The 12,227-nt window shown below is 42.8% G+C and overlaps 1 protein-coding gene and 1 long non-coding RNA gene across 3 annotated transcripts in view; one reads left to right on the plus strand and one right to left on the minus strand.

The window, feature by feature from the left end:
* The window catches only part of TAF3 (TATA-box binding protein associated factor 3), a 154,158-nt gene that overhangs the window by 124,303 nt on the left and 17,628 nt on the right, over positions 1-12,227 (minus strand). The gene's annotated exons all lie outside the window — the stretch shown is intronic.
* LOC146399595 (uncharacterized) lies at positions 3,796-12,135 on the plus strand. Its single transcript, XR_014818361.1, has 3 exons — positions 3,796-10,256; positions 10,560-11,532; positions 11,976-12,135. It is a non-coding gene; the product is annotated as an uncharacterized LOC146399595 (long non-coding RNA).

Here is a 12,227-nt window from a genome sequence, read left to right on the forward strand (position 1 = left end):
CTTGGGAAAGACCGTCGGAAGCAGCCGGGTCAATTCATATTTGGAATGAGCAGTTCTTCTACTAAGGCTAAAGATGTAAGGGAGAGTCACGTGACCTCACGTCTCCAGTTGTCATAAAACAGAGCTCAAAAGTTAATAGGCTACTGAAGCCATTTAAACTATTTGTAATCTGTCAACCCCAGAAACCCTCAAATTCCACCATTCCCTACTCCTACCTCCCCCCTAAATAGTTCAACTGACAAGCAGATAAAGTTTCTGAGAAATCCCTAAGGTTGGTAGAAAAAAAAATTTCAGAAATGTTGCAAAGGCCCCTGGGGTGATTGTGGTACGATTGGAAAGCAGACTATTCACCTAATGAATTCAGAAAGCTAGGAGTCGTTTCATTACTTCTCTACTGTTCTCCCACCTGACTCTTTCTAAGATGCCGAGGTAAATAATCACGTAAAAGCTAAGAGAAGGCGAAGAGCTGGCCTGGGATGATATTTATACCCGTGTGAAAGAAAAAGGTCCTTATTTCCCTCAAATCAAAACACAATCACCCTCTCAGGAAATATCTCACAAACAGGAGGAAGAATTCAAGCAACATAAAAATCAGAATGTCTCTCAAAACCTTAGACCAAGCCTGAGTAGCGTCCTGGGACGGTCCCCCCAGTAAAACACTACCCAGGGTCCACTGTTACGTCCCGAAGACTTTCGGGCACCAAGTGCGACTCTGGGGAGTAGCCGCTGCTGTTTCGCAGGCACCCTGCCAGCTTCTCCTCCAGTTCCAAACAGCCTTCTCCCCCACGGACGGAGGGCTGGGAGAGCAGGCTGAGAACCGGGAGAGAAGCAGGTACCTGGGAGAGGAAAGGCCTGGTTTCGGGAAGGAGTTGACGCGGCTTGCGGAGGAACCTGCAGTTTAACTCATCTTTGTTTTTCCCTTTATCGTCCTCACTTTCACCTTCATTTATTTTTGGCATCGGCTCGATCACTCAAATAGCGTCGCCTTAGAAAAAACAAAGGGCTTACTTGCACTGATCGTTACTCAGACGAAAAGGGGATTCCATTAAGGAGAAAATTCAAAAGGAATTTTAGAACATTAACAGGAACCTCTCGTCTCCGTCGTCTTTGGTGAGGGAACTATAACATCATTACCATGATATTCTAAGTACAAAGCCCACCTATCTTCCTTCCCCAGAGCTAAAAGTTCAAGAGGGCTGCTGTGGCTCTTGCCGGCTTGACTGTAATACAGACACAGACGTTCCTCCAAGAACTCATCTGAGGAGGGTTCGTCACTTTACAAAGGATCGGGGCATAGAGCCTTTAGGGAGGGAGCATGTGGGCTTTATTCTAACTTCTCGTTTTAAAAACTTGAGTGGCATCTTTTTTCTTCCAGACACACACCTATTACAAAAAGGGAGAAATTTAAATTTAATTAATTAAATGAAAACCAAATCCTATAGGCTTATAATTGATTGAATTGCGTAAAAACGGAAGTCAGGAATGCTTGAGGTCTCATCGCTCCTAGCGAGAGTGCTCCTTCTGCCACTTCTGCCTCCTGCATCCTCCTGCGTCCGGATGATGGAAACACTGTTAATAGCGCCCGTAAGTCACCAGTTCTCTCTGCAACACTGAGGTGCCTCAGCGCCTGACATGGTGGAAGCATTCACACCGTGGATGTGGGCAAAAGGACCCGCTGTTTCGTTGACTGTCTAGACGTGAAAGTGATGGAGAAAACGGTGAAAATGCAGATTAGAAAAAACAAACGGGAAAACCTTCTTCCAGGACTCAAAAGCCAGTATCTAGCTCAGCAAAGAAGTCAGCTCATTAACAAATGGGTGAGTCTCAACATACATCTTTATTGCTTCACTTTTGTCTTTGTCAGTAACTTAGGGAAAATATCAACCACCACCATGTTGGAACAATATTCATTTGGCAACAGTAATTTGGTTACAGATATGAAAGTTTAGCAAAAATCTACAAGAGCATTCTATGAACATTAGATGGCTATATGGATGCACAATTAAGAGTATTGCAGCTGCCGGCCTACACCGCAGCCCCGACAATGCTGGATCCGAGCCACATCTGCAACCTATGACACCGCTCGTGGCAACGCCTGATCCTTAACCCACTGAGCAAGGCCAGGGTTCGAACCCACATCCTCACGGACGCTATGTCAGGTTCTCAACCTGCTGAGCCACAATGAGAACTCCCGCATTTTTACGTTAGTAAAATTTATAATCAATTTGTGAATGCACATATATGCATTATTTCGTTTCCCCTTTCTCCCTCCTTCCTTCCTTTTCTTTCTTAGCACGTGTGAAGCATTTTGAAGAACACTGGTGAGTGGGACCCCTGTAAGCTGTCCTGAGTCCCTCTGCTAGGAGCCTGACGCCTTCGACAGCCTCCTTGTCATCTGTATCACTTGGTGGGTTTCCTGCCCCAGACTTGGAAACGGCCCCTTTTCCGAGGAGCCTGGCTTTCAGAGAGAAGTAAACTCTAGACAACAATCTGGCTCTAGGGCTGCTCGGTGCTGCTGGGCTGGTCGTGTTTTCTATGACTCTTTTCTGAAACTTTTGTCATTTGGACATTTAGACCTCCTGGGCTGGTCCTGAAATTTCTGAAAAACCTTGTCTCTTTCAAAGGCTTTTTTGTTCTGCTTTCTATAGGATTATCTCATCTTTATCTTCTAATCCTCTATTGAGTTATATTTTTTCCCTTTTTTCCCCCCGAGACCATGATTTTCAACTTCCGAGAGCTCTCTGGGTCTGAGGAACAATGCTGATTCTGCTGCTTCCACTTCTCCTCCGTGTCCCTCTTCAAAACAGCATTCCGTTCTTGCTTCATGGAGACGAGAGGCTCTTTCACTCTCTTGGGGTATTAGCACAGCACTACCTCCCCCGTGCATGATTCGGCTTCCTCCAGGTTGCTTCTTGTTTATTTTGTCCTCTTTCACGTCCTCCTCATCTGGGAATCCGTGGTTTATCTGCTCACATTTAAGAGCAGAACTAAAAAAAGCTCTGAGTCCATCAGTGGGGCTTGGGGCTTCTGTCACAACTGCACGTGGCTGTCGGCTGCGGGAGCACCTTCTTTTTTTTTTTATTATTATTTTTTTAATTTTCATTTCTATGTATTTATTTATTTATTTGGTCTTTTTTGCTATTTCTTGGGCCGCTCCCGCGGCATATGGAGGTTCCCAGGTTAGGGGTCGAATCAGAGCTGTAGCCACCAGCCTATGCCAGAGCCACAGCAACGCGGGATCCGAGCGCGTGCAACCTACACCACAGCTCACGGCAACGCCGGATCGTTAACCCACTGAGCAAGGGCAGGGACCGAACCCGCAACCTCATGGTTCCTAGTTGGATTCGTTAACCACTGCACCACGACGGGAACTCCTTTTTTTTTTTTTTTTTTAAATTTTCATTTCTATTTATTTATTTATTTATTTGGTCAGGAGCACCTTCTTAGCTAACCCAGGCCGTCGGTTTAGAGCACTGGAAGGGGACTTCGCTCTCTGCTCCTAGCGATGGAATGGGTGCGGGCACTGTACATTTTGAGGTTAATCTACAGCTTCAGCATTTTCCACCACCGCTTTATGCAAACACTCCTGCCGTGGCCGATTTCAAACGACCAGTGTAGGGTCTGGACGTGCAGCTGGGGGGCAGGTGCAGTAGCAGACAATCCTTCAGAGCTTCCACCACACAGATACATGAACTTAACCTCAAGAGTAAAGCACCCAGGATCTGATAAGTTTTGAGTACGTTTGTACGCTGCATTTAATATAATGTAAGTAATTGTAAGCATACAGGATTTTACTTTATTTTATTTTTATTTTTAGAGCCACACCCATGGCATATGGAGGTTCCCAGGCTAGGGGTCAAATTGGAGCTGTAGCTGCCAGCCTACACCACAGCCACAGCAATGCCAGATCCGAGCCATGTCTGCGACCTACACCGGAGCTCATGGCAACGCTGGATCCCTAACCCACTGAGTGAGGCCAGGGGTCAAACCCGCAACCTCATGGTTCCTAGTCAGGTTCGTTGACTGCTGAGCCACGAAGGGAACTCCTATTTTATTTTTATTTTTAGGGCCGCAACCACAGCATTTGGAGGTTCCCAGGCTAGGGGTCGAATCGGAGCCACAGCTGCCAGCCTTCACCACAGCCACAGCAATGCAGGAACCAAGCCACGTCTGTGACCTGCACTTCAGCTCATGACAATGCTGGATCCTTAACCCACTGAGCGAGGCCAGGGATCAAACCTGCGTCCTCATGGATACCAGTTGGGTTCATTACCTCTGAACCATAAAGGGAACTCCCAGGAGTTTATTTTTAATAAAGGCTGTGTTTAACAACCAACCCAGTAATTTCCTGAATACCTAACAACTAGCTCTGCAGGTGGACCTGAGCCAGCTCCAGCCTACCAATGGCCCCACGTGCCAAGAGGGACAATCTGAACACAAGTAAGGATAATAACTGCCCGGGGTTGACACCCACCAAATCTGTTTAAATCCATGAGTTCACAATGACACTTAGAAAAAACACAGGCACAACTAGTTGGGGGTTGTTGAAAGAAGCCAGGGAACCAACTCATTATTTCCAAAACTGACGAGTGAAGAAAATTAGATGAAACATTTATCCCGCCTTTCCTACGTAAACTGTACCACTAGGAACCAAATAATAGGTGAAGAGAAGTTTTCCTTTAGAGAAGTGCTCCAGCTAATGAAAGAAGAAAGAAGAATAGGATTAGATTGTCACCATTTCGCAACTTCAATTGATTTGATGGTTCAGTGTTTGCTAAATCACACTCACACACACACACACACACACTGACATATGTCCCCAGATGGAATGAGACATCCCAACTAAGAAAGAGTGTTGCCAAAATAATCAAACCTGACAGTGACCACGGTTTCAGATCCAACTACCAACTGAGAGGCTATTCGGAGGGCCATGTAAACAAAACCATAAGCGAAACTCAGACAGGAAAACGCCACAGGACAAAGCATTCAGTTTCCTCAACAAATACGCAAACGTGAAAGAGAAAAGGAAAGGGAGAAGAAAAAAAAGGAGGGCGGGTGGGAGGCAGGGAGAGAAAGATGTCAACGAATTGCAATGTGTTTTCTGGATCCTGATTCCGAAAAACAGTAAATACTAAACCAGTAACATTTACGACATTTCTGAGACCAAAAACAGGAAAAAAGACTAGTTATTTGACGGTATTATAGAATTACTATTATTTCTGCAAGTGTGTTAACACTAGTGCAGTTGTGCTTAAAAATAGTTCTTACCTTCTGGAGATATACACTGACACATGTATGGGTGAACTGATAGGATGTCAAGGTTAGTCTTCAAAATAATACAGAAGGGGCAGAAATGAATGGTAATACAGATAAAATACGGAAGCTGAGTAACAGATACATGGAAGTTAATTATTCTAGTCTGTTTACTTTTGTGTGCTGGAAATTTTTCTGTAATAAAATGTAATTACTAAAATGCTTCAACAGCTATTCATCTCACCACAAGTAAAAGGCACACTCCGGCCACAAGGCCTTCCACGAGGACTGCTTCCGGTGCCACCCCACCTCCTTTCCTAACCCTCTGCCCTGACATCTTTCTGTCCCCTCCACGCTCACCCCCAAGTCAAACCTACCAGACACCTGCCCCTCTTGGGCTTTGCGCCAGAGTTCTCCACTGAAGGCTCTCTCCCCGGATGTCTTGCACAGCCATCTCTTTCACTTCCTTTCCATCTTTGCTCAGGAGTTTCTTTCTCGGTGTGACGACCAGATTTTTTCCGTTTTAGCCACGCCTGTGGCATGCAGAAGTTCCCAGGCCAGGGACCAAACCTGTACTGCTGGGCTCGCCAGCAGCGAACCAAGTCACAGCAGAGATAACGATGGATTCTTAACCTGCTGAGCCACCAGGGAACGCCTACCCTATATTTAATTGCAACTTTTTTCCCAATCCTAGCACTTTCATCAGCCCTCATAATGCTTTTTTTCCTAGTACTTATCCCCTTCCAAGAACACTATACAGTTCACTTATTTCTGTTATTATGTCCTGTCTGTTCTACCCACTAGAGTGCACACCCCTCAAGGGCAAAGATTATTGTCTGTTCTGTCACATGTATTTTCTGTGTTCATCATAATCAGAGAGCAGTAAGAATGTGCTGAATGAATTCAATAAATGAGTACGTATGGCAAGGCCAAGATTTTAATTGGTATCGATTTTTAACTTTAAATTTATGGATGGTATGGATTTTGCTTCCCACTCAACTTCCCCCAATGGATAGCATGAGTTGGCCTGCAATTCCAAAATAAAATGAATGCTCTCATTCATGAGAGCAAATCAATGAGAAGAGCAGTAACCATCAAGAGTGCTTCTTAACTCAAACACCAGGAAGATTGAATCGACAGGCGTGTCACTAAGGACGGAAGAACGCTGGGTTCTGATGTTGTTGGCTGAGCAGTTCACCCTGGTGTAGACAGAGGACTCCTCAGGAGACGGGGATGCCGAAGTCTGTCACTTGATGGTTCCCAATTATTTCTACGCAAGAGCACTCCCCTTTCTTAACGTCAAAAGATTTCGGGAGCCCTAAGGAACAAGGTTGTAATTTTATTATTTTATTTGGCCGCCCCCCCCCCCCAGCACGTGCCAATTCCTGGGCCGGGGATCAAACCTGTACCACCGCAGCGACCTGAGCAGCGCCACTGCAGCGCCAAGGCCGGATCCTTAGCCTGCTGCACCATAGGGGAACTCTGCAGCTGTAATTTTAGTACAGATCAGTTAGGGAAATACATAACCACAAAAGGCTATGAACTAAGCGATACAAAATGAAATTCATGTTATAAACCACAACAAATGTTAATGGAATTACATATATGTTCATGGGTTCTTTTACGTGGCTTGCATACAATGCCTTATGCAAAATAAGTTCACGTGACCCAGGCCATAGCCTCGTCTTCCCAGAAGTCCAAGATCTACAGGATGAAACCAATGGCATGAAGTATCCAGAATCTTCATTACGCATCTTTGAACCTTAGAAATGGGAACATCACTTACAGTAATACAATTGAAGCACAAAAATAAATAGCTCAAGAAACTTAAAAAAAAAAACGAGTCCTTTGGAGTCAGACTGTCTGGATTCAAATCCTGGCGCCCTCCACCGCCACCGCCACCCCCACCCCCAGTTACTAGTGTGTAATCTTATAAGTCCTCCACCTCCCCGCACCTCCGCTTGCTATGGAATGAGAACAACAGCAAAACTCAGTGTGCTGGGTCATCAGGAGCATGAAAAGCATCACGTGGGCCAGACCTCAGACGAGTGTGTGGCACCAACGTCAGGGCACTGAACTGGTGGTTTTTTACCAAGTTTCATCAAACCCAGCATTTAGCTTCACGTCCCTCCAGGTGTGATATAAATTCACTGTGGGTTATATTTTTTGCTATGAAAATTTAGAAAGACAAGGTTGAAAAGATCAAGTCTCAAAAAGAACCCTGCCATGAAACATTTGTTGAGACAGTTAACGTTTGCTAAACTATAAACATATGTTTACTGATAGGCTCCGCTGCCGCGGTGGGTTAAATGCCACTTTGGCAGGCTCGACAACCGTACGGTATTTGTAAGAAGACTTAGGACGTGTACCATACGGATATGTAAAGGTACAGAATTTCATGCCACTTTTTAAAGCTGTTCCCAAAGCATTTTTGGTTAACACCACAAAGCACAACTCCAGCAGTCCTTCCTCTTCCCAACAAAGCCAGCTTTAATCAAAAGGCATGCACCAACAGCCTCATTTGAAGCTGAACTTTAAGAACTCCTTCAAATGCAAAGACTAAGTGTATCCCTGTTTCATATTTAACTTGCAATAGGATATCCAGCCGCTATCAGGGGACCCGGCCAGGGCTGTGAGCTGATGGCGAGGTGCCTGCTGAGATGGGCTCCGCGCACAGGTAAGACTCGGCTGCAGACAAAGTCTTGCGACCTACATCTCAGTCCCTTTAAAGTTAATCTGAACACACTGTACATGAAAGGAAATGAAAAGTGAGTTTTGCTCCTCCACCATGGCATGGGATTTCCTGAGTTTTTCATTCCATTGCTGATTGGTCCAGATCTACTGTTTCCTTCTAACTATTCCCAGTTGGGTCTGTCAGACATAATCAGGGCTGCACACTAAAAAGAAGTGCTAAAATGTAATAGTGCCATTAAAGCTGACAAATTTTTTTTTTTTTTTACTTTCACTCTCAGTGTATCAGGGAAAAAAACTAGTACCATTGGACATCTGGGCCCCATGGAACCTTCATATTTTTAAGCCGTTTTATATATAATTTATAGAAGCATGAATAAAAAAAGGATAGTGAAATTTACTTTATCAGAAATTTTAATAAGAATTTAAACATGACAAACCCTTTGTGGTCATGAAAATTTTGGTGTATAACAGCAGCATAAAGTAAGAAAACATATTGGGATGGTTTTGGGTTTTGTCACAAAAAAATATGATTGCACAATGAAGCCCTTCCTGTTGAATAACTACCTGGATGAGAAAATCGTATTTCTTATTGGCCCCAAGAAACACGGGTCAGTTGTCAGTTCTGAGGTGAAGAAAGTTCATCTAGGATATGCTGCCGGTCACCTCAACACCCAGAGTCTGAGATGTCATTCATACAATCATATTCTTATCATCATCTTCTTCACTATCACCCGGTTGGAGGCTGGAAATGCTGCTGTCTCTTTGCATTTATTTCTGATTTGTCTAACAATTACGAAACATATCAGTTTTTTCCTCTCTTCCATTGTTAAGCGGAAAATAAAAAATTCTACATTTTCAACTATATTCAATTAAACCTAAAAATAGGCTGAAACAATGATGCTTCCAGTCTTCTTAAACACGTTCTTGAAATGCAGAATTCCATCATGGTCCCAAAATTAGAAAAATGAAAGCTGGTGATTTATTCCACTATTGCATCATCCTTATCTAGATGATTTCATCAGTCTTCCATTTTATTAGCCTTTTCTTTTTAGCATGTTTGGGACTAACTGATGAGTAATGATGAGTCATAATAAAATAATCCCTATGATGATAAAAGAGCAAAATGTTTCAAGATACAGGAAAATGTGATCCATAAGTTCCCACAATGTAACTGAGATTTATAAACGGGTTCGATGGGCCCACATGGTAATGGCAAGGCAGAATGAGTTTCATTCAGGTAAAAAGGTTAAGCAAATTTTCCCTTCATGCTTTTGCAAGCCTCGAAGAAAGAATAAAAATCATGAAATGCCAATCCTTTCGAAGAGTAAGAAGTGCTCAAAACTCAAAACCAAAAATTGAAGCCAACCGAATCTAACACTACACCCCAGGTTGAGAACACTTTCTCTCAGATTATGTGAAATGTTAATACCAGAATAATTTAAAATGGTAAATATCAATAAAAATCACCCATTAAATGAGAAACATTGTTTTAAATGACAGATAGATTAAACTAGGAATTCTATATTACTAGTAGTACTATAAATTACTACAATACTTTTTTTAGAGGAATTTCATTGAAATTTTTTTTAACTTCTTAGTCTTTAACTCAGTAATCAAACTTTCAAAATTGAATCATAAGAAATAATCTGAAATATTGAGAAAACTGTATGAATAAAAGCATGTATTGCAGGGGTACTGATATAAGTTAAAACTTAGGGAAGATCTCGTTGTGGCACAGCAGAAACGAATCCAACTAGGATCCATGAGGATGCAGATTCGATCCCTGGCCTTGCTCAGTGGGTTAAGGATCCAGCATTGCTCTGGGCTGTGGTGTAGGTCGCAGATGGGGCTCGGATCTGGTGTGGCTATAGTCATGGTGTAGGCTGGCAGCTGTAGCTCCGATTTGACTCCTAGCCTGGGAACTTCCATATGCTACAAATGCGGCCCTAAAAACAGCAAAAGCAAAACAAAACAAAACAAAAAACCAAAAAGCTAAAGACACTTAGAAGAGGCCTATGGCTTCAAGACTAAGGGATGACCTATCATATGGAAATTTAAAATGATGGCTGTAAAGATTTTCGAGCAACATGGAATAATATGCTTCATCTTTTATTTCAGATGAGGCCTCTCAACCATCTCTCTGTAGCTGAACAGCTAACTGCTATGAGGCGTATAGTCATAGATATTCACTAAGGAACCAAAACTCAAAATCTCTAACAAACTTGCAGCATCTCTAAACCACCCCCCCAGTCGAAACACATTCTTGTTTACACATAGCCTGTCACGACTAGCAAAACCCAATTATCCAAGTCCATTTTTTTTTTTTTTTTTTTTTTTTTTTTTTTTTTTTTTTTTTTTTTTTTTTTTGGTCTTTTTAGGGCCGCACCCGCGGCATATGGAGGTTCCCAGGCTAGGGGTCCAATTGGAGCTGTAGCCACCGGCCTACACCAGAGCCACAGCAACGCAGGATCCGAGCCGCGTCTGCAACCTACACCACAGCTCACGGCAACGCCGGATCGTTAACCCACTGAGCAAGGGCAGGGATCGAACCCGCAACCTCATGGTTCCTAGTCGGATTCGTTAACCACTGCGCCACGACGGGAACTCCCAAGTCCATTTTATATACTGCCTGTTCACATCTACATCCACCACCACCTCCAAACAGAAGCGATGGGATGGCTGGCACACAGTAGGTGAATTAGATAAATGAAAAAAATACCATATATAAAATTTTATGCTGCAACTAGACTATGTTAAAGGAGCACCAGTGTTAGGGTTCAAGAAAAAGTAGAAACTCATGGATAACAATTTCCAATTTTTGAAAAGAAAATCTAGAGATTCAGAAAGGATAACATAATGCCTTTGCTAAATGATAAAAGGAATTCTTGCCTAGATGCAAGCTTCCTTAAGGAAAATAAATATTACATATATTTGTACACAACTGCTGTAAGAAATAAAGTTCCAGAGATGCTAAATTATTAAGAACATTGATATTTTTCTTTCTAAAACAAGCCATCTAGGGTTTAAGTTGTATGCTTTCGCTTGAGACTTAAAAAATTTTTGGCATTTAATTGGATATTAACACTAACAGAAAAGGAAAGAGTGCCACCTACTGAACTCTAAAACCTTCCACAGTAAAAAAAGAAATCAATACTCTTATTTAGACTACAGAATTTAAAGTCTCCAGCAAGAATAAAATGGATAATTAAATATTATTAACTAACAGTATATTTTTAAACATTACATTTTTACTACATAGTACTCAATGGAAATGAATGATCACTTTAAACCAAGTCTGACTACGTGAGGGAGAAATAATCAATCAACAGCACGTAAACTGAGCACAGGGCAGTGTGTTAGCATGAAACAGGAACAATTAATCAACACCATAACACACATCACAATGCTTACAACAAAGACAAATAGAGAGAAAGTACTACTTCTTTTCTGTGGTAAAGTTAGATGCAAACAACTACCGTTAAGTATTATCTAAAATAAAATTCTTGGAGTTCCCTTCATGGCTCAGCAGTTAATGAACCTGACTAGGATCCATGAGGATGAGGGTTCGAGCCCTGGCCTTGCTCAGTGGGTTAAGGATCCAGCATTGCTGTGAACTGTGGTGTAGGTTGCAGACGGGGCTCAGATCCTGTGTGGCTATGGCTGTGCTGTAGGCTGGCAGTTGCAGCTCTGATTCAACCCCTAGCCTGGGAACCTCCATATGGCTCAAGTGTGGCCCTAAAAAGCAAAAAATAAAAAATTCCTGGAGTTCTCCTGTGATGCAGTGAGTTAAGGATTAGGCACTGTCACTGCAGTGGCTCAGTTGTTGCTGCGGTAAGGGTTTGATCCCTGACCCAGGAACTTCCACATGCTATGGGAGTAGCCAAACTAAATAAAATAAAATTCTTGAATATGTCTAAGGGTTAGAATCTTTTAAAAGATAACTGAGAAGGAGTTCCCATTGTGGCTCAGTGGTAACAAACCTGACTGGTATCCATGAGGACGCAGATTCAACCCCTGGCCTCACTCAGAGGGTTAAGGATCCGGTATTGCTGTGAGCTGCAGTGTAGGTCACAGACATGGCTCAGATCCCGAGTTGCTGTGGCTGTGGCTAACCCTAGCCTGAGAACTTCCATATGCCGGGGGTGTGGCCCTAAAAAGACCAAAAAAAAAAAAAAAAAAAAAAAAAAGACAGCTGTAAAGATCTTGCCTAAACAACTTGCACATTTACACAGACTGTCACTTTATTTCTCTGCAAGCCAACTAGTGAGATGACATCCTGG

The sequence above is a fragment of the Sus scrofa genome, chromosome 10, assembly GCF_054392235.1.
Source record: "Sus scrofa isolate SSC_HxYL_T2T_F1_AM1 chromosome 10, Sscrofa_HxYL_maternal_Yorkshire_Landrace_v2.0, whole genome shotgun sequence".
In the NCBI taxonomy this organism is placed as follows: domain Eukaryota; kingdom Metazoa; phylum Chordata; class Mammalia; order Artiodactyla; family Suidae; genus Sus; species Sus scrofa.